Below are 27,332 nucleotides of genomic sequence, written 5' to 3' on the forward strand. Positions count from 1 at the left end.
AATATCTATAAACTCTTGCATTAAACATTAGAGCATTGACATTTTTGTTTCCAATTAAATTGAAATGTAATTATTAAATGTGAATCTTTTTTTTAGTAAGAACATTTAATGTTAGATCTACCATTTTAACAAAGTTTTTAAGTGTGTAAGACAGTATTGTTAACTATAGGCATGAAATTGTACAACAGACTTTTAGCACTTATTCCAGTTACTTCAGGAGTGAAAAAAAAATCACTAATTGGTCTTAAATGAGAGCTTTCTCTTCAGTAAACCCTAAATATACTAGAGTCCTTGATATAAAACTGGAACAGACATAGACCTGAATAGAAACTCCCCATTTTTCTCTCACCCAGATCCTGGTAACCACCATTCTACTCTCTGCTTCTATGATCCTGGCTTAACAGACATGGTTTCTATCTAGGATTTTATTAAGTGTACCAACATTGTTTATTCAGTCTTATGCTTTGCAGATACAGGAACTGTGCCATAAGTTAAGAAAGTGGTTCAAGTCTAGCCTTAATTAAAGTACATTAGGCTAAATACCACCATGTCCCTAGTGGGCTGTTCACTCTGTAAGACACACAGAAGATGAGGATGTAACCCCATAGAGACAATGGTTAGTTCATCAACAGGATGAAGTGGAAAGGGAGCTATCTCTTAGAGGATATAAAACCCAACCTTCTAGTACCTGGCCGGTGTGGCTCAGTGGTTGAACATTGACCCATGAACCAGAAGGTCACAGTTGGATTCCAGGTTGGGGCACATGCTCAGGTTTCTGGCTTGATCCCTGGTGGGGGGCATGCAGGAGGCATCCAATCCATGATTCTCTCTCAAGATTAATCTCTCTCTCTCTCCCTTCCTCCCTGAAATCAATGAAAATATATTTTTAAAAAGTCCAATCCTCTTGTCCTGACAAGTGGCCCCTGGCCAAGGTGGTCAGAACAGTTTGCTGCAGCCAGCCTTAATGACCAATCAGGCTGTTCTGATTGAGTCTTCTTTTCTGAGATTTGAGACAACTAAAACTGTGACCTGGTCATGTCATTAGCCATGTTGAGGTTGTCATACTTGAACACATACAGAAAGAGACAAGTAAAGACTGGACAAATGCCTTTGATATGACTAAGAATGACAGAAAGACTAGACTAGAAAGTACTAGATTGGGTCGTGGTGGAAGATAGCTAAAGTTGCTGGAGACAGCAGGGTTCTCCTATTTCAGGGGAGAAAACATGACCAGAAAGAAGACAGGATACCATGAGCTCAATAGGAACTGCACTATTTTTCCTCACTAAAGCAATAATAATATTCTTGCTGATACTATAGTCCTATAGTGCTATAGTCCTATTATGAGAACTTGAGGCAAAACTCTCAACTCCAGATAGCAGAGTCAGACCTGATCTGATGCCAGAGGCCAAATCCCAAATGTATTATTTTCAGGCATATTTAATATGAGCTCAAATTTCACAGGTATTACTGAGCCAGAACTTCACAGAGCCCATGCTACTGCTTGGCCTCAAGGTTTATTTGGATACTGCATTAACTCATTAAGGTCAGCAAGCTATGATATGGCTAATTGCATCTTTTGTATATATGAATTGCAATAATAAGATTGTAGCTGTAACTGATCTTTGACAAAGGGACAAAGACAATATAAAAGAGCAAACATGGTCTTCTCCAAAAAATAGTGCTGGACAAGCTGGACCTCCACACGATTTTATATATATACTAGAGGCCTGACGTACGAAATTCGTGCAAGAGCCTTAGCCCCGGCCCCTGCCCACCACCGCCATGGCCAGGGGCCTCTGCCCCCTCTGCCACAGTCCCCGCCCACTGTGGCTTTGTCTGGAAGGAAGGACATCCTGAATGACGTCTGGCCTAATTAGCATATTATATTTTTATTATTATTGAATATATATACATGTTATATATATTTACTTTACAAAAATATATATACATGTTATATATATTCACTTTACAAAAATTAACTCAAAATTTATCACAGATCTAAAGGTAAATTTTAAAACTATAAAACTCCTAGAGGATAAATTAGGATAAAATTCAGATGATGTTTGGTTTGGCAATGACTTTTTAATGAATACTGAAAGCACAATCCATTAAAGGAATAATTGATAAGCTAGACTTAATTAAAATTAAAAACATCTACTCTGTGAAAGACAATATCAACTAAATAAAAAGACAATTCACAGAAAATATTTGCAAAACCAAAGCTGATAAAGGACTCCTATCCAAAATATACAAAGAACTCTTTAAGCTCAACAATAAGAAAACAAGCAAATTGATTTAAAAAGTGGGCCAAAGCCCTTAAAAAATAGCTCACCAAAGAAGACATGTACCTGTTAAATAAGTATATGAAAAGATGCTCCACATCATATGTCATCAGGGAAAAGCAAATTAAAACAACAATGAGATACCACTGCATACCTAATAGAATGGCCAAAATCCAGAACACTGACACCACCACGTGCTGGCAGGGGTGTGGCTCATTTGTTGTTATTGGGAATGCAATACAGCCACTGAATGTAACAGCCACTATTGAAGACAGTGTGGTATTTTCTTACAAATGAAAGCTTACTCTTACTATACAATCCAGCAATTGCCCTCCTTGATATTTACTAAAATGAGCTGAAGACTTATGTCCTAAAAGACCTGCACATGGATGTTTATAGCAGCTTTATTCAAAATTGCCATCATTGGAAGCAACCAAGATGTCCTTCAGTAGATAACTGGATACAGACAAGGGAATATTATTTAATGCTAAAAAGGAATGAGCTATCAAGATATGAAACCACATGGGGGAAAACTTAAATGCATCTTACATAAGTGGAAGAAGTCAATCTGGAAACGCTGCATATTGTATGATTCCAACTCTATGACATTCGGAAAAAGACAAAATTATGAAGACAGTAAAAAGATCAGTGATTGCCAGGTGTTGGGGGAGAGAAGGATGAATAGCTAAGGCACAGAGGATTTTTAGAGCAGTGAAAAATTTCTGTATGATACTGTAATGGTGGATACAGGCCATTATATATTTGTCCAAACCCATAGAACGTTCAATTCTAAGAGTGAACCCTAATGTAAATTATGAACTTTGAATGATAATGATGTCTCATTGTAGGTTCATCGATATAACAAATGTGACATTTTGGTGTGCACTGTGGATGGTGGATGGTGCTTTCGTGGGGACTGAGCATATATAGGAACTCTAATTCCTACCCAATTTTGCTATGAACCAAAACAAGTCTATTTAAAAGGGGAAAATATATTTGATGAAAATTTTATAAATAAAATAAGAGGGTTTTTTTTTAAGTTTTGAATAAACTGAAAAGAAATATAAATGGATGAAAAGGCACATCTTATTCTTGGATAGAAATACAATATAATAAAGATGAAATTTCCCTGAATTGATGAATAATTTAAATGTAGCCCCTATAAAAATAACAGAAAATTTAGAACTATACAAACTTATCTGAAACTTCATATGGAAAATCAACCAAACAAAAATAACCAGAAAATTCTTAAAATAAACTCTGACTTAAAATTCCTCTTTATTGTAGAAGCCATGGTAAATCAAAGTGTTTAAAATTTTCAAATAATAGATTAATATATTTTTTCCAATGATTTGTTTATTTAAGCTTAGTTTTATCAAATACTGGGATAACATTTATATGTGAGCAATTTAACCCATATTATAATGATATTATTTTGAGGTTAATGAAAGTGTTCCTTAACTCTAAGTATACCTTATATTCAAATCGTTTTAAGAATAAACTCTATATTACAGTAATTACAAGAATAAAATTTTAAAAAATGTTTCATATGGAATATCTAAAAACTGTTAAGTATAATGAATATTAACACTTTGTCAGTAATATTATAGAAAAAATTCTGAATTATATTTAAAATCTGTACATACTTTGCTAAAAAATACAGAAATAAATTGTGTTTTCTATCTACATTATACCTCACTCTTTTTAAAAAATATATATATTTTTTATTGATTTTTTTACAGAGAGGGAGCGAGAGGGATAGAGAGTTAGAAACATCGATGAGAGAGAAACATCGATCAGCCGCTTCCTGCACACCTCTTACTGGGGATGAACCTGCAACCAAGGCACATGCCCTTGACCGGAATCGAACCTGGGACCCTTCAGTACGCAGGCCGACGCTCTATCCACTGAGCCAAACCAGTTAGGGCGATATAGCTCACTTTTTTAAAAAATGTATTTTTATTGATTTCAGAGAGGAAGGGAGAGGGAGAGACAAATAGAAATATCAATGATGAGAGAGAATCATTGACTGGATGCCTCCTGCAAGGGAGATAAAGCCTGGAACCTGGTCATGTGCCCTGACTGGGAATCGAACCAGGACCTCTTGGTTTCTAGGTAGACTCTCAACCACTGAGCCACGCTGGCCGGGCATACCTCACTCTTTAGTGTAAAATTTTTTACTGCATACTTTAAATGGTCCTAATTTCTGAAATTATACCTCATTAGATATGGGAGAGAGACACCTCACAGAATCTGTAGTTTTGGCTTTCACCTTTCTCTGTACATGAGAACAAGCATTTAAATATGTGTTTGGATTGACAGAGGAGCCCTTTCAAAAGAGAAAAGCAACATAACTTTCTTGGTGAGAAAATACTTCAAAGAGATGGCATATTTCCCTTATGAATAATGACAGGCACTTAGAAAAAATAAAAAAGAGAAGAGAGAGAGAGGGGGGGGAGAACTAACAATAGCTAGAAACATAAAAATAAAAGGAAGTATACATTAACAGATAGCAAATTTGAAAGAACAACAAAAGGATATTGGGAATAAGTAATGTAGTGGGCAATAGAAAAATGATCTTTTTTTTAAAAAAGACAAGCAAAACTAAATTAGAAAAGAACTCCTAAAGAAGAAAAAAAATCCAAAAGAAAATAAATGGAAGCCAGAGGCTGTGGGAAAAAATTTTTTTATAAATAAGCAAAGTAGAATTTGCGAGTGGAAAGAAATAGTAAAGTAAAGCAATACTATGATCAATATTACTTAATATGGGTGAAAGAAGAAGAAGAAGAGGAAATTTATTAGAACGTACAAATAATAAATAAAAGCAACAATACATTCTGGTGATATAAAACTGGTGTAAAAGAGGAGACAAGTCAGGAGCATTAGAATGCTATTTTAATAATACTACACATTTGCAGGGGGGTTGTCAGATCCAAAAGTTACTAATGATAATGTTCTGCATCACTTCTAAGACTCTCCTATTTCATTCCATTTACTACTATAATAAATATTTTAGTCTGGATGAGGTTTTTCTTCTGGACATTTTATATCTCTCTTTCGCAGCGATTACACATGTATTACATGTTGGACTTGAGTAAGCATCTATCACAGCCAAAAGACTTTGTCCTGAGGTGGCTTGGTGAGCAATATGGTTTTGGTTACCTTCATAGCACAGATGGAGAAGCTTCATTTAACATAAGCATAACTAATGAGGTCTCACAGTTCTGACTGCTTTGGGCATCTGTATTTTTCCACCCACATAGATATATCTATAATAGCTCAGAATGGAGTATTTCATTTTCATTGTGGCATTTCACACAAAGGTCTTAATCTTATACATGCTTTTGTACTTGAATATGGCCATTTATACATTAATTACTATTCTACTTCTTTTGGGGAGCACCTCTGGCCATGGCTACTCAGGCCTGCATGGGTAGGTCTGTCTAACTCTGGAGTTTGGTTAACAGTCCCTTTGGGTTTTCACACAAAGCTACACTCGCCAAACACACCTCTATACATATCTGTCTTAGTCTTCAGTTTAATTTTTGTCTTTGTTCAGAATCCATGTGAGAAAGAGGGGTGGTCTTTACATGTTGCGCTTAAGAGACTTCCAACATCCACAACTTTGCATTCTGATGCCACTGTGGATTTAGTAACATAATCCAGTAACTTTTCACGGGAATTGTTTTTGTTTGTTTGCTTGTTGGTTTGTTTAACAATGTCCTTAAATTTCATGCTGTTTTTAAAACCTAAAAGTAATCCCCTCTCTCCATTCCTCTCCCCCAACAATGCTGAGGCAATTATTTCATCTTTTCATCCAAGCTTCTACAGTTGCTATTGTGATCTATTAGAATATTGCTATTATTTAATGCTTTATGTGACCCTGCAAGAAATTTACAAGGAAAAAAATTGACTAGTTGATGAGTGAATTAAATATGTTGTCTCAGAATGTCATGGTTATAGCCTTTAAGTGTTTCCTTTCTGACGAGAGTATATATGTAACCCGTAATGTACTGTAATCGTATTTTGATGTTGATGTGGAGCAGGTCATTAGAGTTTACTATACAGGCTTTCCGAAGAGAAGATTTAGTTTGCTTCAACCTTTGAACTTCTGAAATGTTAAATAAATTAGTTTAAGAAAATCAGACAAAGATAAGTAAATCATAAAATCAAGAAATAGCAAACATTGAAAGCCAAGTTAGAGATCATCAAATCCAGCCCTCTAGCTTAACAGAGAACAAAGTGACATTTCTTTGTTTAGAATTTGTGTGCTTCCTACCTCCAAAATAAATATGTGATTAGTCCAGGGTCACACAGCTTATTAATGATAGAACTGGAATCAGAACTTTTATTTTCTGATTCCCAAACCAGTGCCTGCCAGTTTCGAATAATTCTGAAATAATTTTCAAGTACTAAAATGACTGTAAACTTAAATAAAATGTATGCAAATATATCACAGTAGCCATATTAAACTAGTATTCACTCAATGAATTATATTCCTTGGAGAAACACAAAACAAATCTAGTAAATGAAGTATTTTGGCAGAAATAGAGGCGATCTTTAAAAATCTGAAAAACAAGAGACCAAAAAGAAAATAGTCATAATATTTGATTTAGAAATTGTATCATACAGGTTTGAAACCTGATGAACTATAGTTCCACAGTCAATTTATATTTTACTTCTAAAACTTTTAAAAAATTTTGCTAAACCTGGTTATTTTTAGTTATCAATTGAGCAAATCACTTTCTGTAATTCACCTGTCCCACTTAATCTCCCCAAAGGTTTCCTAACACCAAAGTTATAACATAAGCATACAATATTTATGGCTCTTGACCACCTTATACTATATAATTTGAGGCGGGGAAAATGCATATGTCTGCAATTCTGTCTTTAAGAGGGCTTGATTTTCACACTGAGGAGAAAATAGACTGCTGCCAAAATGACTGCCAGCTCCTTGTAGAGTCCCTCTGCTATTCTGGGACATACACCATCTGGGCCTGGCAAATCGTGGAGAAGTATTTGAGATGCTTTTGTGGTGTTTCTGCCACCCACTTTACAAAAGACTGTTACTGCCACTAATAACAAAAATGACCAGGTACAATGTTATTCTTACAGTTGAGATCTCACATAACTCTTTTTTTTTAACACCCAAGGAAAAAATTGCTGTACATAGAATTTCACAAGCCTAGGAAATATTGCTTTATAAATTTCTTTTTTAGAAATAATTTAGTTTAGTATGTTTATGATATGTATTTCATTTGGTTTATAATAATATCCATATTTAGTATTACAATTGGGATTAACTAAACAACATACTTCATACATGTGTTTAAAACATTTAATAACTTTATTATCCACCCTTAAGTTTTCATGGTAAATGCAGATTACATTTAAAATAAGGTCACATAACTAACATATGTCTACCTCTTCATTTGTGTTTTTTAAGAGTATTTTTCAGGACATTCTAATAATAAACCACAAACTACAAAATTCACTCAATCCATGACTGCCTTTGCCAATCCAATATCTATAAAATGCATTGCTTAAATTGACTACACAATTAATTACTCTGTTGAATAAAAGGTCTATATTAACTTCAGATACTAATGCAAAGTTAACATAAATAGCGTGATATGGTAAACTAAAATAAAACACTGCATTCTAGGCATGTTTGGAATCAAGAAATATATAACACATCACTTTTATTAATAAAATTGTGCAGCTTGGGGCATGTTTTTTTTTTTTTTTTTTTTTTTTTTTTTTTTTTTTTTTTTTTTTTTTTGCCTCATTGTATAACTACTGAATTAAATGTTTAGAAAAGCACAATAGGATCTAACATTCCAGTCACATCAGTTGAAGTTAACTTTGAATATAATCCGAGTTTAGGAATATGTTTGAGGCAGTATTTGATGAATTTAAAAAAATACACAGGCCCGCCCGATTGACATGGCTCAGTGGTTGAGCATTGACCTATGAACCAGGAGGTCACGATTTGATTCCCGGTCAGGGCACATGCCTGGGTTACGGACTAGATCCCCAGTGTGGAGAGTGCAGGAGAGGGCCAATCAATGATTCTCTCTCATTGTTGATGTTTCTATCGCTCTTTCCCTCTCCCTTCCTCTCACAAATCAATAATTAAAATATATTTTAAAAAATACATAAGCTCACTCAAATCAGTTCCCATAATGTGCTTAACTATATATATATATATGGTGTTGTAGCCCATAGGCTTGTACTCTTGCTCCACACAGAACTTTCTTATGCAAATTTAGTTCTAATAGATATTATCCTGTCTTAAATTCTATTTTTCTTTGCCATATGGTAAGTTTTATTTGGCAAAATAATTCATTGGGTCCAGTTTTATGTGCATTGCTATTTTCAGATTATGCCTTCAACTATACCATCGGATTGTTTCCTGAACTCCGGAAACCACTCAACCCAGTAAGACATAACTTGCACTTAAGTAAAATGATGCTTTGACAGTATGAGGTACTGAAATATATGTGTCCTACATTTAGACTGAGAGCCTTAGCCATTAGAAAATCATTATGTGGTGGCATAGTTTACTGAAATATAAATTTGTGTGTGCTGTGCTTATAATTTTTCCTTTCTCTATCAGTTCAAGCAAATTGAATTATGAGGTCTCTAATACCTCATTTTTTTGAAGGTATATCTGGAGGAAAGGAAAAACAAAATCACAGGGCAAATAAGTTAACTAATTTCATGTGGCCTCAATATGTGTAAATAATGATGTTTATACTAATGACGTTGGCTTCCATTTTTAACAGAAATCTCACATAGACAATTTTGAAAATCCAGTTCTTGGCATGGATCATATCTGTTTGCTCACGTGCTAATTGGTTAGGTTTATTGTATTATAAAATTTATCAATGTGAGATTATTCTCAAAGGTTTGGGTAGTGCATCTTTCTACATCAATGACCTTTCTCCTCTGTTGATTTTATTACTTCACTCTTGACGCCATAGGTCTGATACATGCATATTTCACAAGGAAAGAAAGAGAAGGTAATTTCAGATGACTATGGATTAAACTGCTAAACCTAAACAGCCATAAAACAAAAAGAAAAAACTCTTAAACATCTGTGTGCATCATAAGCCTATATGTATTTTTGAGAGATAAGGCAATTATATTTCCCCTTCAGTCTTAGAGGTGATGCAATAAATTCCTAGCAAAAGCATAAGAAAAAGTAGGAATTGGCAACACTTAGCTCTCCTTATATACAGTCAGGCCATAAAGTCTTCCCTAGTCACACAGTTGACAGCTTACACAGGTTTGAACCGCTCAGGGCCACTTATACATGATTTTTTCAATATAATACAGTATATAATACATATAACATATAAAACCTGTGTTAATCAACTGTTTATTGTAAGGCTTTCTATTAACAGAAAGTTATTAGTAGTTAAGTTTTGGGGGAGTCAAGTGCTATACATGGATTTCTGACTGCAGGGGAGGGTTAGTACACCTAACCTCATGTTATTCAAGGGTCAATTGTATTGTCTCTACCACTCACTGTGCAGAGACAGGTATTTTCTTATAAAATGTAACTATATTGTACACTGAACATAGCTACAAAAATTTTTTTACCTCCCCTATCACCCAGAAGAGTAATATGTACCAAATATTTTGGTTAATTGGACAATTGTTCATTAAAATTCATCTTTTAAGCAAAATTCTCCAAACATATTCTATAATTTCAGAACCTAATATTTAATATTCCAAAACCTAATCTTTTATATTATCTATTGGTTCATTCATACTTCTATTTGCCATTCCTAATCAAATAATCCAAGTTTAAAATTTCATGTTCCTAAGATTTGTGCTTAAAATAGCACAATTTACCAAAATTAACTCAAACTACATTTACATTCTATCTCAGCTACTAGTACTTTATTGCACCACAGGCTGCATGAAACAGATATCAGGACATAATGAGCTAACCTGCATTATATTTTTGTTTTTTATCCCCTCCTGAACAATGATTTTAATGGGAAAGAGAACAAAACAGCTGACTAACTGAAGGGGCAAGTTATACAATGCAGAGTTCTGAAGCTACGTACCAATGCAGCAGAGAGAGGCTGCAGCGAGGCTACAAATAAAACCATTTCTGGAGTGGCACTGCTTGTTTTCAGCTGAGGGGGAAAAAAGACATGTTCTTTTCCTTTCTTTTTTTTAAACTCACATAACTAATCTAACATTACTGACTATAAGGAAAGGTATTTACCTTAGGAAATTGTTTAGAAAGTTTTTGAAATTAGAGACATAGAACTTTTAAATATTTTAATCTAGTCACCAAAGCAGAGGGACCTTACAGGAGAGACTTTGATGCTACCAATTTGAATAAAGAAATGAGTGCTAAACTTATTGTGGGCTTAATTTAGTTTGAGGTTCATTTTAGAAACAGGGCTTAGAAACAGGGCTATAAAAACTCAGGGATTGAATAGCGCTGGTAGAGACATTAACTGAGCTGCAGAGAAGGGGCTGACTGGCCTGTTTCATTTTCAGGCATTACTCAGCACTTTTGGACATTTTCACAAACTGATAAATCTTGCCAGCTGCATAAGCAAGTTGAGACCCTTTTTACTGCTGCTCCATTGTTCGTTTTTCCGCCAAAGAGAAAGGGAGAAAAGACAACTTCAGCATTAAGGAAAAAGGCAAATTGCGCAACTATTCAATAAGAACGAAATCAACTCAATCTCTTGTGTCCTATATTCTCCTCCAAATCCCCTAGAAATATACCTATAATCATTCTATCTGACACATTAGAGAACCAAAATGTGTGCCGCACTGTGTTCGGTAAATGTTTTTTATTTTTTGAATGAATGAATGAATGAATGAATTCATAATCAATGGTCATCTGCTCAGTACACAGGTCATAAGACAGCAACATCACTATCCTAGTCTCCCATCTTATTCTAACACACATATTATCACTAAACTAAGAGAACTAAAACATATGGCCACAATGAAAATTTTTAGAGCTTCATTCAGATAAAAATTCTCCTTTCTTTGAAATCCAAGACTGTAACATAAAAATTTAATTAAGGGAATATTTTTATATTTGTGAACTAAAATTATATGGCATATTGCTTATTGTTTTTCTAATAAACACTGAACTTTGAGGATATAAAAATCATCTAGAGAGCTCTTTGAAAATACATAGTCTAAGGTCCCACCCTAAGGTTTTGTTTTAGAGCTCTGAAACTGGGTCCAGAGTCTGTTCTCAAAACACCTGTTCAGGTGATTAGGATATAGGGCTTGTACTTTATCAATAGGCAAGTATTGCGAGACACTAGTATAGAATAATGGACTGGGTGAACATCTTTAACGAATATCAAAAACAAGTCTTTGATATGTAAGGAATTAAGTTAATTAATGCAAGTATTATTTTGTTGATTAAGGATAAATTCATGATTCAATTAATTAAAATGTTGGAAGGAATCATTTTTGACCTAGAGCAGGCATGTGCCCTGACCAGGAATGGAACTGTGACCTCCTGGTTCATAGGTTGACACTCAACCACTGAGCCACACTGGCCAGGCCAGAGATTTATTTTTCTTAACCATGAAAGTTCAGTGGTACAAGGAATGGATTTAGAATGAGAATATCTTGGTTCACATTTCGGTGCTAATTCTTAAAAAAATTGTGACATTAAATTAATCTCTTGACCTTCCTCAGCTTCAATGCCACCATTTATAAACCATAAATGGTTGTTATAATAACTTTAGGTGTTTCCCAGCCTTCACCCATTTTTGGAAATTGTGCCCCATGTGTAACTCATGCTGAAAGATGAAACTAGACAACCGTGTTTGTACCACCTCATGTTCCCATCCCATTCCCAGAACCAGAGTCTGGTAGACTAAATGAGGACACAGATCACAGGGGAACCAATCCATAAGCTTAACTGTGACAACAGGATTCTCTTTCCAGAGAATGTTTAAATTGGAGTAAGACTGAATGAGTCAGAATGTTGTTGGAACATGAACTGAGTGATCTAAAGTTGAGTGTGGGGAAGTGATATCTGGCCATGAGCAAGCAGAGGACACCAGCCAAAACAGCAAAAGAGAGATAAGCAGGAACAAGAAGCAAGCATGAAACCACTGAGAAAAAAAAATGGGCTATTTTGATTTGGTTCCTGACTTCTCAGTTCCAGTTCAGGCTCTTTATGGCTTTGCTATGTTTTGGTCAAAGTGCTTTCCAATTGTATTCTTACAATAAATAGCCCGTTGTACTTATACTAGCTTGAATGTGTTTTTATTCCTTGAAATTTGGTCAGTGTTCCCTGACCAAAACTTTAAAAATGTAAAATGGCTTTGCTTATAAAGATTCTTAAATTTTAACTGCCCACCTCACAGAGGAAAAAAAATGAAGTTTCAAGAGTGGAAAGTATCACAGATGAAAGACAGTTTGTAGGAATTTTGATATTTGAATTTGCGTCTACTGGTTCACAATTCAATGCTTTAAAAAAACCCACAAAAAACAGGAATTCCGGCAGCAGGGCTGATATTTTATTTGAAACATTTATTGTCCCAACATGCTTTCTCATTGAGAAATTGAGCCATTTACTTTTTCATAAAAGTAGACTAAAAGAATCCTTCCAGGATAAATCTTTTTCATAATATAATTGCAAACATTTGGACAAATTTCTAGTTGAGCTGTCAGAGCTTTATGTTTTAAAGGATGGATAAGGAGGAGGAGAAGAGAAGGAGAAGGAGAAGGAGAAGGAGAAGGAGAAGGAGAAGGAGAAGGAGAAGGAGAAGGAGAAGGAGAAGGAGAAGGAGAAGGAGAAGGAGAAGGAGAAGGAGAAGGAGAAGGAGAAGGAGAAGGAGAAGGAGAAGGAGAAGGAGAAGGAGAAGGAGAAGGAGAAGGAGAGAGAATTACATTTGGAGACTGATTTTGAGAATGGTATACTGATCGGTCTGTCAGAATGGATGACCTGCAAATGGAAGCTCTGAACCATTTAATGAGTGATTGAAAGTGTTCTTTTAAATGATCATTTTAGATCTTGTATAACATCTGCCAGAAAGAACAAGTTTTAGTGTAGTTGACACTAAGTTGTGCCCATAATATTGAGCCAAATTTATTTTCCACATAAAGTCACAGTTTTATATGTTATATAATCTTTTGGCAGAAATAAGGAATAACATTCAAAATTCAAAGAATCTTGGTATAAAAATGTCTAGTGTTTTAGATGTTTCAAAGTAAGGCCAGAAAATAAGTTGGATATGATAAAAATACCAAAAATTTCTATTCAGTTAGCATAGGCATGCAGTTGTTAGGCATACATATAGTAGGATAAAGTTCAACAAGAAAATAAAAAATGATCACTAAATACCAATCAGCCAATCAATCAAGCACCAAAGAAACTATTAAACCACATCTATGCTACGTTAGATGCTGGAGGAAGTAAGACCATCAGAGATTTGCAGTGTGCTCCCCTTTAATTAATAACTTTTCTGTGTAGACAAGGGAGTTTATCTATGTAATCTGCCATGATCCATTTAGCTGTTATAAGCACAAAGCTAAACTCAAGATCCAACAAAAAACACATTATACTTCAGCATTTGGCAACAACTTCACCACTCTTTTTGGCTTTTTGGTCTTTATTATTCTTATTTATACTGTATTTGACTTTGTAATTCAGATCAAATCATTTTTGGAAGTAGAAAAGAAATAAACCAAATGAAGCTTTCCCTTGCTATAGCTTATGCCCATTTCCAGGGACCTTTCTTTCCAGCGATAAAAGATACAATTGCATGCTCTCCTTGAGACACACCTGCATATACCTGAAGGCAGTTATACTGTCTCCCTTTATGAATACTGGATAATTATTTGCATTGTTCATTTGTTTCTTTCCAATTTATGCCCAATTTCACTGATCTGCTTAGACACTCTAACAGAGAAATGGTAATAAAATAGCATAAAGATGATGCCTGATGTTTGCATACATTTTCCTTACTACAAATTATTGTTGCCTTCTAGTAATATAAGTTTTTTTAACCCTCACCTGAGGATATTTCTCCATTGATTTTCAGACAGAGTGGAAGAGAGAGGAAAAACAGAGAGAAATATCCATGTGAGAGAAACACATCAATTGGTTGCCTCTTGCACGCACCCTGACCAGGATCCTGGCCAGGGAGGAGCCTGCAACCGAGATAATGCCCTTGACCAGAATCAAACCCAGGACCTTTTGGTCCACAGGCCGATGCTCTATCCACTAACCAAACTGGCTAGGGCAGGATATCTTTTTTAATTTAGCCTGTGTCTCTGTGCTAATCAATTTGACATTTAAAAAAAAAAAAGAGTTAAAACAATAAAATTGATTTGTACATGTAAAAATATCCTATGATCCTCCTAGTCTTCCTGTGATTAATCAGAAGCAACAAATATATATTGACTTCCTGTTAAACACAAGTCACATATTTTATTTATGTGGGGTAAGATTATTGATATTTACTTTATTATAAATTAAAATAGAGAAATCATAAAAATGTATTAATTCATTTATAAATAATAACAAACCAGTAACATGCTAATAAAATAATATATTAGATGAAAAATAATCATAGCCCTAATAATATCTGAGTGGCGTTATTTCATAAATTTTCAAATCTTTTTAATATATGCCTTAATGTCTAGATTCTTAAATCTGCTTTTCATTCGATGTTATAATTTACACTTGATGAAGAAAATCTGGTCACATATAGATATCTAGCTAGAAAGTTTTAATAGTCTTTTCACATAAGTGTGAATAGTCTACTTTGATAGTCTGGCAAAACTAGACAGGTGGAATTTCAAACCGTATCAATAAACTTCTTGTTTCTGCTACACTAAAATCTATTTGTTTATCTTGCACTTTGAATGGATCCATTACCCATGCATGATTTTATATCATTATCCATTTCTCATTTGTAAAATATCTGTTGACTAAGTCATGCAGATCTTTGAAATATTGAAATACTTCATTATCCTTCTGCTAACATCAGCACTAATCACATCTGAAAATCCTGTAAATTTTGAGAAGTTGTTGAGCTCATGGTGACAAATACAAGTTTTCCAAAATTCTAATTTTCTTTTGAAAGTTCAAATGTTGTCATTGGTAACAAATATTATCAGTTATTTTTTTTAATGATAGGCTCACTTCATTCATTTTTTAAAAATCATCTGTTGAATAACCAAGTATGAATAACCATTACTTGTCTGTCAGTCATTCTTTCAAGTAAAAATGATGTCCCATAGAAAAGCAGCTATGGCCAGCCGGCGTGGCTCAGTGGTTGAGCATCAACCTATGAACCAGGAGGTCACGGGTCGATTCCTGGTCAGGGCAAATACCTGGGTTGTGGCTCGATCCCCAGTGTGGGGAGTACAGGAGGCAGCTGATCAAGGACTCTCTTTCATTATTGATGTTTCTATCTCTCTCTCCCTCTCCCTCTCTAAAATTATCAATAAAAATATATTTTAAAAAAGAAAAGCAGTTTGTTCTTCTTGCAACTCAAACATTGCATGAGATTTTTGTGGTTTTTTAGGCAACTATTGTCATACTTTAGCATGTGGCAGATATTCTTTATGTGTACTTCCATTTCAGCACACAGAATATTTAAAATATGTGCACTTGTATGTCTAGACGAAATAGAGTTAATATTTTTTAGTGCTTCATCAAAGACATTTATTTAGTAAAACTGGATTTTAATGTTATTTATGTATGTACTTACTTATTTTTATTGGGAGTATATGGCAGTGACTAATATAATTAATGACTACTACTACAGTTTGGTGCCACTATATTGACAAGTGTTAAGGCCAGGAGTTTTAATTGTTCTTGCATAATAAGTGCAAATGTCAATAGAGTGAAAAAGGCAAAAAATGTTTTTGTATTATTAAGAAGATAGTTTGATGTGATGGACTCCCTAAAATGTTTCAAGGGAATTCAAGAGGGTCTGTGGACTATGCTTTGAGAATAGCTGCTGAAATCATGCCAATAATTTTTCTATTTCTTGAATTATATTCTATATGAATCAAAGACTACGAATATGCAGAGAACACAACTGTGGAATATTTTTACATAACTCAATGAGTGGAGGGAGGGTTAGAAGTGAACTGCATAAACAAGAGGGTAAAACAAAAATGCTTAGGAATGAAAAAAAAAAAGTAAAGAAAAGCAGTAAAATAAGGTTTGGCCCCAGGAAGAGGCAGTTGAGATTCCATCTTTTGTTATTCCATAGAGAGTTTTATGGAGAAGATCACCCTCTTATTTTCTTTTTCTTCACTTGCTTCTATTTAACTTCTTCACTATATTCAAACTTCCATTTTGGAATTTCTACAAAAAGCACTCTTGTCTTCATTCATACAGGTTGATCTCTAATCCTCTAAATGCCTTTTTAAAAAATGGTGTGCAATCTTCCAGACTTCTCAAATCACCCGAAACCTGAAACGCCACGGCCCAGGCCCAGGTAGCACATAAATTATGGTGTTCTAGACCTAAAACCAGCCTGTTGCCTCTTTGGTTTTGTCCCAATGCACTAACATACATAGCTCAAAATACCACTGGCCTTTTAAAATGGCATATCACATTCCAGGGTAATATCAAAACTACTGCCTGGTAGCATTTGTCAAGTTTCAAAGTAACTCTTTTCAGGATTTTCAAATTCACTGCATTTCTTAGATTGAAATATTTTATGTAACAGAACTCTCATAGTTTTCCCTTCTCGCTGAATATATTATTAAAAAACCTGAAATCTGGTTTCTTTTTTAAATTTTTATTCAATATTTCTCTTTAATTTTTAAATTATTAATAATAGCTTAAAATAAGTCATATTATAATCTAAGACTTGACATTAACCATTTATTACCTTTCACACAGATTCCTCCCACTACACACTCAACACAAATAATTTCACATCTCCAAATGCAATACATACAGTAATTACCCTCGTTGCCCCACTCTGCCTACTCTGGCTCAGTAGCGTACATTGTTAATTTATGTCATTACATTTGCTAATGATGGTAATTTTATAACTTCATTTTGCCAATTTGATAAGTTCTATTATATGTATTTAAAATTTTTATGTACATATTGTGATAGTATTTACAGGTTGGTTGTTTTTCTTTATTGTTCTCAATCTGAAGACAATTCTTACAAAAACTATTCATTGGAAATAGTAGACTCTCCATGAGTATATAATGACTTTTCTAATATTCTGCTAAATTCTAAAGAGAAAAAAACGAACCTGCCCACATCTTGATCTTGGACTTCCAGCCTCCAGAACTGTGAGAAATAAATTTCTGTCGCTTAAGCTATCCATTCTGTGGTATTTTGTTATGGCAGCCTCAGCAAGCTACAGCAACAACCAATCCAATATGAATGGAATTCTTCTATCTCTAGTTCAATGATTTCCCTCTAATGGTATTTATGGAACAAAAGCAGACTAGCACCTTGGCCCATTTATCTCAGTGTTTAGACCATCAGCCCTGGGACCAAAGGGTTGTGGGTTCAATTCCAGGTCAAGGGCACATACCTTGGTTGCAGGTTCCCCAGCCCTGGTAGGGGTGTGTGTGAGAGGCAGCCAATAGATGTGTCTCTCTCACACCTATGTTTCTCTTTCTCCCCCTCCTCCCTCCCTTTCACTCTCTCTAGAAATCAATGGAAAAAAAATATCCTCAATTGAGGATTAAGGAAAAAAAGCAGACTAGCAACAAATATCATAAAAGGCATGGATAATGTTTGTGTAAGTTTGGTAAAGCATGTGCAACACATTAGAGATGTTTCTTAGAAATAACTAGTAAGCTTTCTCCTAAAATATTAGGTCCTTACTGAACTGTACATCATTATCTTCTTAAATTTCCAGTAGAGTAAAAATGAATATATTTTAAATTAGAAAGTTTTGACATGAAGTTAGGTCAAAAAAGTGTTTAACAGTTAAGGTCATATGGGTCAATTTTCTCTTTAAAGTTATGTGAATTCTCAAGAAAGAAGAATATCACTGCTCTTTTCTTAAATAAAAAAGTTGTCCCTAGCACCCAGTGTATAAAAGTATTGTTAATAGTAATTTGCTAAAACATAGATGCACATATATATGGCACAGCCAACAATATTAACAAGACAATTCGAGGGGAAAAGAATAGTTTTTTAAACAAATAGTGCTGCAGCAGCTGGATAGCAACATGTAAAAGAATGAAGTTAGACCCCTACCTCACATTATATACAAAAATTGACTCAAAATGGAGCATAGACTTAAATGTAAGAGCTAAAACTATAAAACTTATAGAAAAAAATATAAAGTTTCATGACTTTGCATTTGGCAATGATTTCATGTATATATGTGTTAGGGGCAGAAATAGAATACTGGGGATTAGTTATAGTTATAAGAAATATTAATCACGCTAAATTAACCATGAATGTTCTGCTCTGATTAAAGAAAGCCCATTCTAACATCTGGCTGAGAGTTGTACTCCCCAAGACATGGGAGTTAACCTCGGAATGCAATCCATTCTCCTTTTCTGAGAACTGCCTATCATCATGGAAAGATTAACAACCTTTTTTAAAAAAATATATTTTATTGATTTTTTTACAGAGAGGAAGGGAGAGGGATAGAGAGTTAGAAACATCGATGAGAGAGAAACATCGATCAGCTGCCTCCTGCACACCCCGCACTGGGGATGTGCCTGCAACCAAGGTACATGCCCTTGACTGGAATCGAACCTGGGACCCTTCAGTCCGCAGGCCGACGCTCTATCCACTGAGCCAAACCGGTTAGGGCAATTAACAACCTTTTTGACAAAATAATCTGGTCCTATAATTCCTACTTTCCCTTGTAATCTTTGTCCTTCTACCCAATATAAGCAGCTGGCTTATGGGGAAAGGTAGAGTAGATTTTCGTGGATGACCTGCTGCTCTCCCATACTGCAGGCATTATTGGAATTAATGCACATACACGATTCAACCCTATCTCTGCTTAATTGGCTCCAGTAGTGACAGGCAGCCCATTTGTTGCCCAATTTCATAACATCAAAAACACAAGTGACAAAAGAAAAAATTAAAGCCAAAGATTATACATAGTGCATCAAAATTAAGGCCAAGGTTGTATATGGAGCGCCAAAGGAGGAAGAGGCCATATGAGAGGGCAAGAAGTTCTTTACCACTTAGAGGAATAAAACAAGAACCAAGTTAGATAGAAACTCCCATTTGCCAGAGAGGAACTATAAGGTTGGTAGGTAACTGAGGAGTGGGAGCAAAGAGCCAGAAACTATAAAAATATAAACCATTAGAGGGTAAATTTTGAAGAGACAGAAATATAACAACAAAAGGTTCAATTCAGGGAAAAAACAAAAGCTTATATTTACATGTCATCATGTTACTTTGACATCATATTAATATTAATTAATTTTTAGAAAATGATTTGAGCCCCTACAATGCCCTGACCACTCCAGGGAATGTACCGGTGGTTTCCATCCCCAGTGTCTGCTGTGGCTGCACCTGCTCAATTCAGTCATCTCAGGGTAAGGCCTTAAGTGCAAGCAAGACTGACTGGGTCACGGGCTATTTTAAAAAGTATATATATTATTGATTTTTTACAGAGAGGAAGGGAGAGGGATAGAAAGTTAGAAACATCGATGAGAGAGAGAAACATCGATCAGCTTCCTCCTGCACACCCCCTACTGGGGATGTGCCCACAACCAAGGTACATGCCCTTGACCAGAATCGAACCTGGGACCCTTCAGTCTGCAGGCCGACACTCTATCCACGGAGCCAAACCGGTCAGGGCACTATTTTTAACAGATAATTTACAGCAATCTAACCAATAATTTCAATTAAAACAGATTTTTTTCATTAATAGTGTCTTTTAAACACCTTTCAATTTCACTGTATTCTAGGAACCATAGCATTTTTCAAAGAACTTTAAAAAAATTGCTAAAACTTGTTTTGTGTGTGAAAATGACTTTGTGTGTGTGTGTGTGTTTTAACCTAGTAACTTGTCACCATTAAATTGCTCCTTGATTTGTTTTTTGTCAAAGCCAGGGACAATTAAAGCACACTCACCCACTCCACAGGTCAGGCTGGTCACCCTGTGGCCCATTTCTTCTGCTCTCAGGATCACAAAACAGGTGCCATTCCTTATACCCCTGAGACACTGTGCCCTTTGGGACCTCTGTGTTTCTCCCTTTTCTCTGCCCTGAACACTCTTCTTTCACCTCATTCAGATAAAAATCACTTTCTGCTCCTCCTTAACAGCATTTTTGTAACAGTGTAGAAACTTCATTTCTTTAGCATAGCCGTTTCTCCTTTTGATTTTAACTGGCCTCACCCAGCACCCTGACTCACCTATCTCCTTCTCTGTTGCAGGATCACTCACTTATTCCTTAAGCCCTCAGGACAATGAGGTTCTGATTCAGATAAAATAATCTTAGGAACAAAGCCTGGGTCTGTTTACCCCAGGGACAGAGTTTTGATCAAACCAGAGGAGATAACATCTATGCCTCAAGTTGTGTTTCAGCTCCACGCCCAGAAAAAATGGCAAAACCAGAGGAGGGAATGCCATGGCTGACATCAGGACCAGATGCACTGATCAACTACCCCGCATCCTGCACCAACCAATCAGGAGAGAACACAACCCGGACCACAACCCTTACTCCTGTAGTAATGACTTAGCCCATCCCCAGCGGCCACTGGGGAGCCAGGTCTTAGAGCATTAGCTAACCTGTCTTTGGATCACTTTCTAAAAATAAACCTTGTTTTATTTGCTGCAAACTCTTGTTCCTGTCTTACTGGGCTTTGAAGCGCATAGGCCAGACCCCTTTAGTCCTAGAACAAGAGGACTAAAGGGGTCCTGCCACCTTCATGCTGATCCTGCCTTCACCATCGCCTTACCCTGCTATATTTTTTGTCAAAGAAAGTATATTCACTGGTATTTCATTACGCGTTGATTTGTCTACTTCCTACTTCCATCACTAGACTGAAAACACCATGCACCATGCGGGCAGGAATTTTGTTATTCACCATATTCTAGCACCTAAAATAGGGACTGACCTATGCTATAGGAGAGCACATTTGGGTTTTTTTGTTTTTTTAAATGAATGAATGCAGATTTAGAGAATCTGTACTCATTCAAAGAAAGTATTTTGAAATTTTGGTGATTCTGAAAGCAGATGAGTTACAGCTGCCATGTACAGACTGCACCAACCTCAGTCCTGACTGTCAGGGCCAAGCCATAGCTCTACCATCACTCAGGTGCTAGGGCGGCAAGGGCACAGACACTCCAGCCAGACTCCCTGGGTTCAAGTTTGGGCTCTGCCACTTACAAACTGTCTGCCCAAAGGCAAGTTAACTTCACCTCACTGTGCCTTGGTTTCCTCCTCTATAAAGCGATCATTAATAATAGCACTTACCTCATTGAATTAAATGAGAAAATATCTGTAAAGTGCTGCTTAAAATAGTGGCTGGCACCAAATAGATGTTATACATATTTTGTTAAAGAAAATAATTAATAGCTGGAAACTTCGAAACATGACCAAACGAAAAAGCTGGAAAGGCACAATTGGGGAAATTTGGCTTATTTTTTCTGACCAGAGTTGCTCTCAGAATAACTCTCTTCCCCACCTCTACCCGATCCCAGCATAATCTAAAGTGAGCTGTGAAACAAGCTTAATTGACTAATCAGAATTTCAAAGGGAAGTGATTACTTCACAGCCACAGCATCCGGGACCCTGCGCTGAAGATTGTGAGAGCTTCAGTTGCCAATTTAAAAAAAAACCCACCACCACCACCCTCCTCTTCCTCCTCTCTTCCCCTCCCAAGGTAGCTGAGAGAATAGGCCTTTCTTTTGCTTTTGGAACTTACAGGGAAGAAGTGACGGGATTGGCCTCTCCAACTGCCCCAGAGGAAAACACCGGGTGTGGGCCCCCAGGCTAAATGGTGGAAGGCTGCTTTTCTGTGTCAAGCACATACCAGTATAAGCTGGTGAGGACTGCCTGGTCTGTAAGGTGCTAGGGATAACCCCAAACAAGCCCCAGGCTCTCCCCTCCACCCCCAGAAAAGATGCTCTTATGTTTCCCTCTCTGAATCGCTGGGTTCCCTGACAGTGCCCTCTACACAAGGAGCTAGAATGTTTCTTACTGGACTCCTCTGGGAGATCCAGAGTTTTCCTGGGTTGGTGGCCAAAGAGTTTATTTCTGGGTCTCTAGTCCATCCCTTCACCCTGCTATCTCTGGTTAATAAAGCAGAATCCTGTCTGAAATCCCCAGTGCCCTCTTGGATACTGTATAATTAATTAGGCCTCCAATTGTGCCTTCCCCTCCCCTCCCATACATGGAGAAACCCTCTGGACCAGGCCTTAAAGGGAAACTGCCCTAATAAACGAGTCTCTAGATAGAAAATATCACAGGAAGTAAATGAACACTATTAGTATTGGCTGCAAGATCCAACGCATTATTTTTTACCAGTATGAGCATTCTAGATGCACTGGCCACCTAAAGAGATATTGGGGGGGAAAAACAGACCAACCATGTTAAGAGGGAAGAAAAAAGAAAAAGTCATCAAACGAGTTGCAGTGAGTTCAATGAAGCTAATTCTGTTGCTGGGTTCATGTGATATATAACCAGCCACTGTGCTCTGTTCTAGTGGTTTATAATGTTACTTCGACCTCTCCACGAAATTGTTTTCCCGTAAATCTCTGTGGCCATCCATTCCTGTCTACACATTATGTTCCTAAAATAGACACCATCTAAAAATCTCTTCAAGGAGCTTTGTGGAGGAAGGCCTAAATTGCAACACTGCTCCTAGAAGAAGGGTGCAATGGCTCGATAGCAATTACAAAAGCAGCAACCACAGAGGGGGGTCACAGGACTTTTTCACCGTAGTTATTCTGCTTCCCAAATGCACAGAGGAGGGGAAGGAACGTGTCAGACGCCCGGGGACGTGCAGAACCTCCACTTGCATCACCCTGGCCTGCCAGGTATTGCAGCCAATAGGAAAGGTACCCACTGCTCCTAAAGCAGAATCCACCAACCTCAGCATGGAATTTTCCTATTTCTGTTTGGCATCACCCTCTTGGGATGATTTAAAGGGCTTTATGGAGAAATCTGTTCTGTTACTACACTAGCGCATCAGAAACCTGCCTGCAGCACGTGAACCTGTCAATCCATAGAAAAGGAAGCCGCATTGATAAGTGTCATAGCAACAGCGTTTGGCAATTTGCAAGTTTGATACGGCACCTCAGAAATATTTAGTCACATGCACGTATGGACAGAACGTTACCCTGCTTTGGTTTTAATCATTTCACCAGACACCTAAAAAAGCACCTGCCACCACTCTATCTGGACTCATTTGTTCAAGAGGAGTGACAGTTGTCAGTGAGTAACTGAAAGGAACAAAAAGAAACATGAGAAGTAAACGTGGGGTGGGGGTGTCTTCACACACATGCCTCAAACAGGTAGGAGAGAGGGAATCCATGGTAATGAAGACGTTCGGAAAAGCCTCCCATCCACCCAGAGACATTTCTTGTGCCATTTGGAAAGGCAAGGCGTTCACACTGGGAACGGAACAGCATCTGCAGTATCATTGCTGATGGTGACCTCTGTCTAATTAAAAGTAACTCAGTATTTCCCATCTGGTTCCACAGAAAGGATGTGTGCCCACTGCCCTCTAGCTCCTTTGTTAGCACAGTTCAATCGGAGTTAGGGGGGAGAGATCATTGTCCCCTTCCGCCCAAGCCAAGCCATGAGGCATTTCTCCGCCAAAGCCCAGCCTCAGCCTGGGGAGGCCGAGCACCCCTGCAATGCTAGGCTCCAGCAGCCGTCCGCTGCCTTCTCTTCCTGGGCTTAACACTGAGATCTAATATTTGCTCCCTCCTTAAGAACACCATGACCTCTATTCCCAGCTAGTGCAGTTCTAAAGCCCCAGTGCAGGAGGGGGCTTCAAGGGAGACCTTGAATAGGATCGAGGCAAGCAAAGGCAAGAACTGGCCAGGTTCCAAGCTATTTCAGGCCAAAGAATCCCATCTTGTATCAAAATGCTGAGCTGCAAAACAAACCTGATTTCAGTTCATGGAAGGTTGAGAGAGGAGGGGGAGGGGAAGAGGAGGAGAAGGGGAGGAGAAGAGAGGGAGGAGGGGGACAGTTAGTCCGAATTCACAGACAAAAATGGACTTCCTGCTCAGCCCAAACTGTATTTCCAAGGGCTCTTTTTCCAAAGGAATAACTGGAATGAATATGTCTAACATCGCAACGAAACAACCAGATGGCTTACCTGATTTAAAAGAAAATTATCCATCCGCAATGAGGAACTGCATCTCCCAGAGACCAGATAACAACGTGCCTTCAGTTGCAATTGTTCAGATTCCTTCTTGTAAAAGGTGACCAAGGATTTACAAGGGCTGCAGTCTCACTGGGGCAGAACACACATACACAAACACACACACGCACACATACACACATGCACCAGAGACCTCTGCAGCATCCTCTCGGCTTCATCCCGGCCTCACTCTATGGTACCTAATACAAATCAGCAAATAGCTTGTTTAAAAAAAAAAAAAAAGTCGAGGAAGCACCTTACATTATATCGCCATCTAGTGGTCCAACGTTAAATATGTTCTCATTAGCCGGATTTACATGTTCTTTCTCAACCTCTTTTCTCTCAGCTTCTTTTTTTCCCTTTTGCTTCTCTCATTATTTCTCGCTCTTGTTTCTCCTTCATTTCTAATAGTTCTATCATACCAAATACCTAATGACTCAAAGATGAACAAGTTTAAAACTAAATATAGCTATCTTCAAATATAGCAAGTACCTTTTTGTTTTTTGCATTTTATTTTTGTTTAAAAGAATTATTTTATTCCCATTATGAATCATTTATAGTCTTTACAAATTATAAAATTTGTGAATAAAATTTTGTGGTTTTATTCCACCTGAAGAAAATTGGGTGGTCCTTATTACAGATCTGCAGTTTTCCATTGGGGATCTACTTAAAATTTTACTCATTTTTAATAACGTGTTTAAATAATAGGTTTTGTGTTATAGTGAACAGCTCAGAGTGAGAAGATATGAGTTTTACTTCAGGCTCCACACTAATGACCATGTACATTTGAGCAAGTCACTGAACTCGTCTATGAAAACTTACATTTTCCTCATCTTTAGCTGTAATGAGAGGTTAAACAAGATTATCTTTCCACTCTAAATGTCTATGATTTTCTTTTCTTTTACCACAATATGTTTCTTCATCTTGTGGACATAACCTAAAGCTTAGTTACATGACCATATTTTAGTAAGCAAATTTTGAATCCAATTAAGTATCACCTCTTGATAGAATTATGAAAGCCATATACATCAGGGTTTCCTGACATTGGAGAACCTCTGTGAAACTATTCATAACTCCAGAAACTGATTTTAGAGCTTCCTATGTTATCTACTGTCCTTTAAAACAGAAACAGCCTTTAACATTTGGTGGTGTATAAGCTCACAATTAACTAAGTGTAGATAGTCATTTGCAGTCATTTGTACAAAATATTTCATCCTGGTTGTTTACCACCTAACATACTTGTTGTTGATAACTATCATGGCATGTGCTTTATCATTTATTAAATGACATCACCTTCAACATTTTATTTTTTACTAAAGAACGGTACAATAGTTACTACTAATATCATTATAGTTATTTTCCTGGTACATTGGAGAGTTCTGAGGCTTTCTGAACCTTATTAAGTAAGGCTCAAGGCCGCACATATAACTAGCAAAGCAATAACACTAAGGCTCTTGGGCCCCAAACCCATTGTTCTTTAGAACATACTAAAAGCCCGCCTTTCTTTGTTCTAGAATCACAAGAATGTAATTTTCATTTCTATGTTTGCAAAACATTTACTAGCCCTTAATTATAAATTACTCATGGACCCATCTTCTCATCTCTAAAAAGAAAGAAATTGAGCAATCATTTCCTGTCCCAGCTTAAAAATCCTCCAAAGGGTAATCAAGGTGGCATGGATACATTAAATAAAGTTAGTCAGTGTCTGGAAGTGGTGTTGCTCAGTCTTTGGTAGAGTCAGGACAATGCTGAAAGGAGCTGGAGAGTCAGGTGACCAATATTTGGTAAATAATTACCAGGATGTAGAAATAAAGAAGTGGAAAATATGTCAACTAACAGGTATTTTTTAAAATCTTAGGCTAAACACTGAGACTCAGAGGAGGTGTGGAAGTAAAGTGCAGAGGTACGGAGGTGCGCGTGGAAAGGGCTGGCAACTGAGAATGCTGTTGTCTCGGGAGGGAGACACAAGCTCCCAACTTCTCTGAACTCCAGTTCTGGGCGAGTCTCTGGGGGCCCAGACTCATATGGGGAGAAACTGGACTATCTGGCATCGGGCTGAACTCGAGGGCGGCTTTCTCTCAGAGGTGCTTGCAGTGATTACCAGGACACTGAGACCCCGGGCATCTTAGGGCAGGGCTGAGGATCAGCCATAGCTGTTTGCTCCGCCCTGTTAATTCCCTGAGACCCCGCCCCACCCAAGCTGTGCACAGTGGCTTTTGCATATGAAAGGCCTGGCCCTTTGCAATCTAAAATTACCTAACTGCAGCTGGGTCAGAGAGACTCTGAACATTCAAAAGAAGGCCCAAGGCCCCAAGGCAGCTTGCATTGCTTCACAGCTGGGCTTCATCTGGGCACCTCCAAATCCCAAACAAAGAAGAGGAATCTGCAGATCTCTCCATAGCTCCTGCTGGGTAGCCTCAGGCAGAGGCTAAATTAGCACCTCCTTAGAAATCCAAGAGCCAGTGTACCCAGTGGTCAGAGTGGGACCATCCAGATTACAACTCCTCAGATCCATAAGGGACACACTCAGGGGGCAGACTCAGTGAGCACCAAAGCCCCACTGAAGCAAGTCTTGCCCCAGAAGGGTGTCTCCAGCACAGAAGTTCTCCCACTGCAGACACAGCTGATTCTCACTGCCAATTGGCCTGGAGGTCAATTCCTCCCAGTGATACCTACAACAATCAAGGCTTAACTACAACAAGACTGTGCACAAAGCCCACAAAGGGATGCACCAAGAGTGT

General features: G+C 37.2%; 1 protein-coding gene across 1 annotated transcript in view; it reads right to left on the minus strand.

Annotated features, from left to right (window-relative positions):
* SCN1A (sodium channel, voltage gated, type I alpha subunit) overlaps positions 1-27,332 on the minus strand; it is a 125,441-nt gene that overhangs the window by 77,855 nt on the left and 20,254 nt on the right. The gene's annotated exons all lie outside the window — the stretch shown is intronic.

Source organism: Myotis brandtii, unplaced genomic scaffold (assembly GCF_000412655.1).
Source record: "Myotis brandtii unplaced genomic scaffold, ASM41265v1 scaffold112, whole genome shotgun sequence".
In the NCBI taxonomy this organism is placed as follows: Eukaryota; Metazoa; Chordata; class Mammalia; order Chiroptera; family Vespertilionidae; genus Myotis; species Myotis brandtii.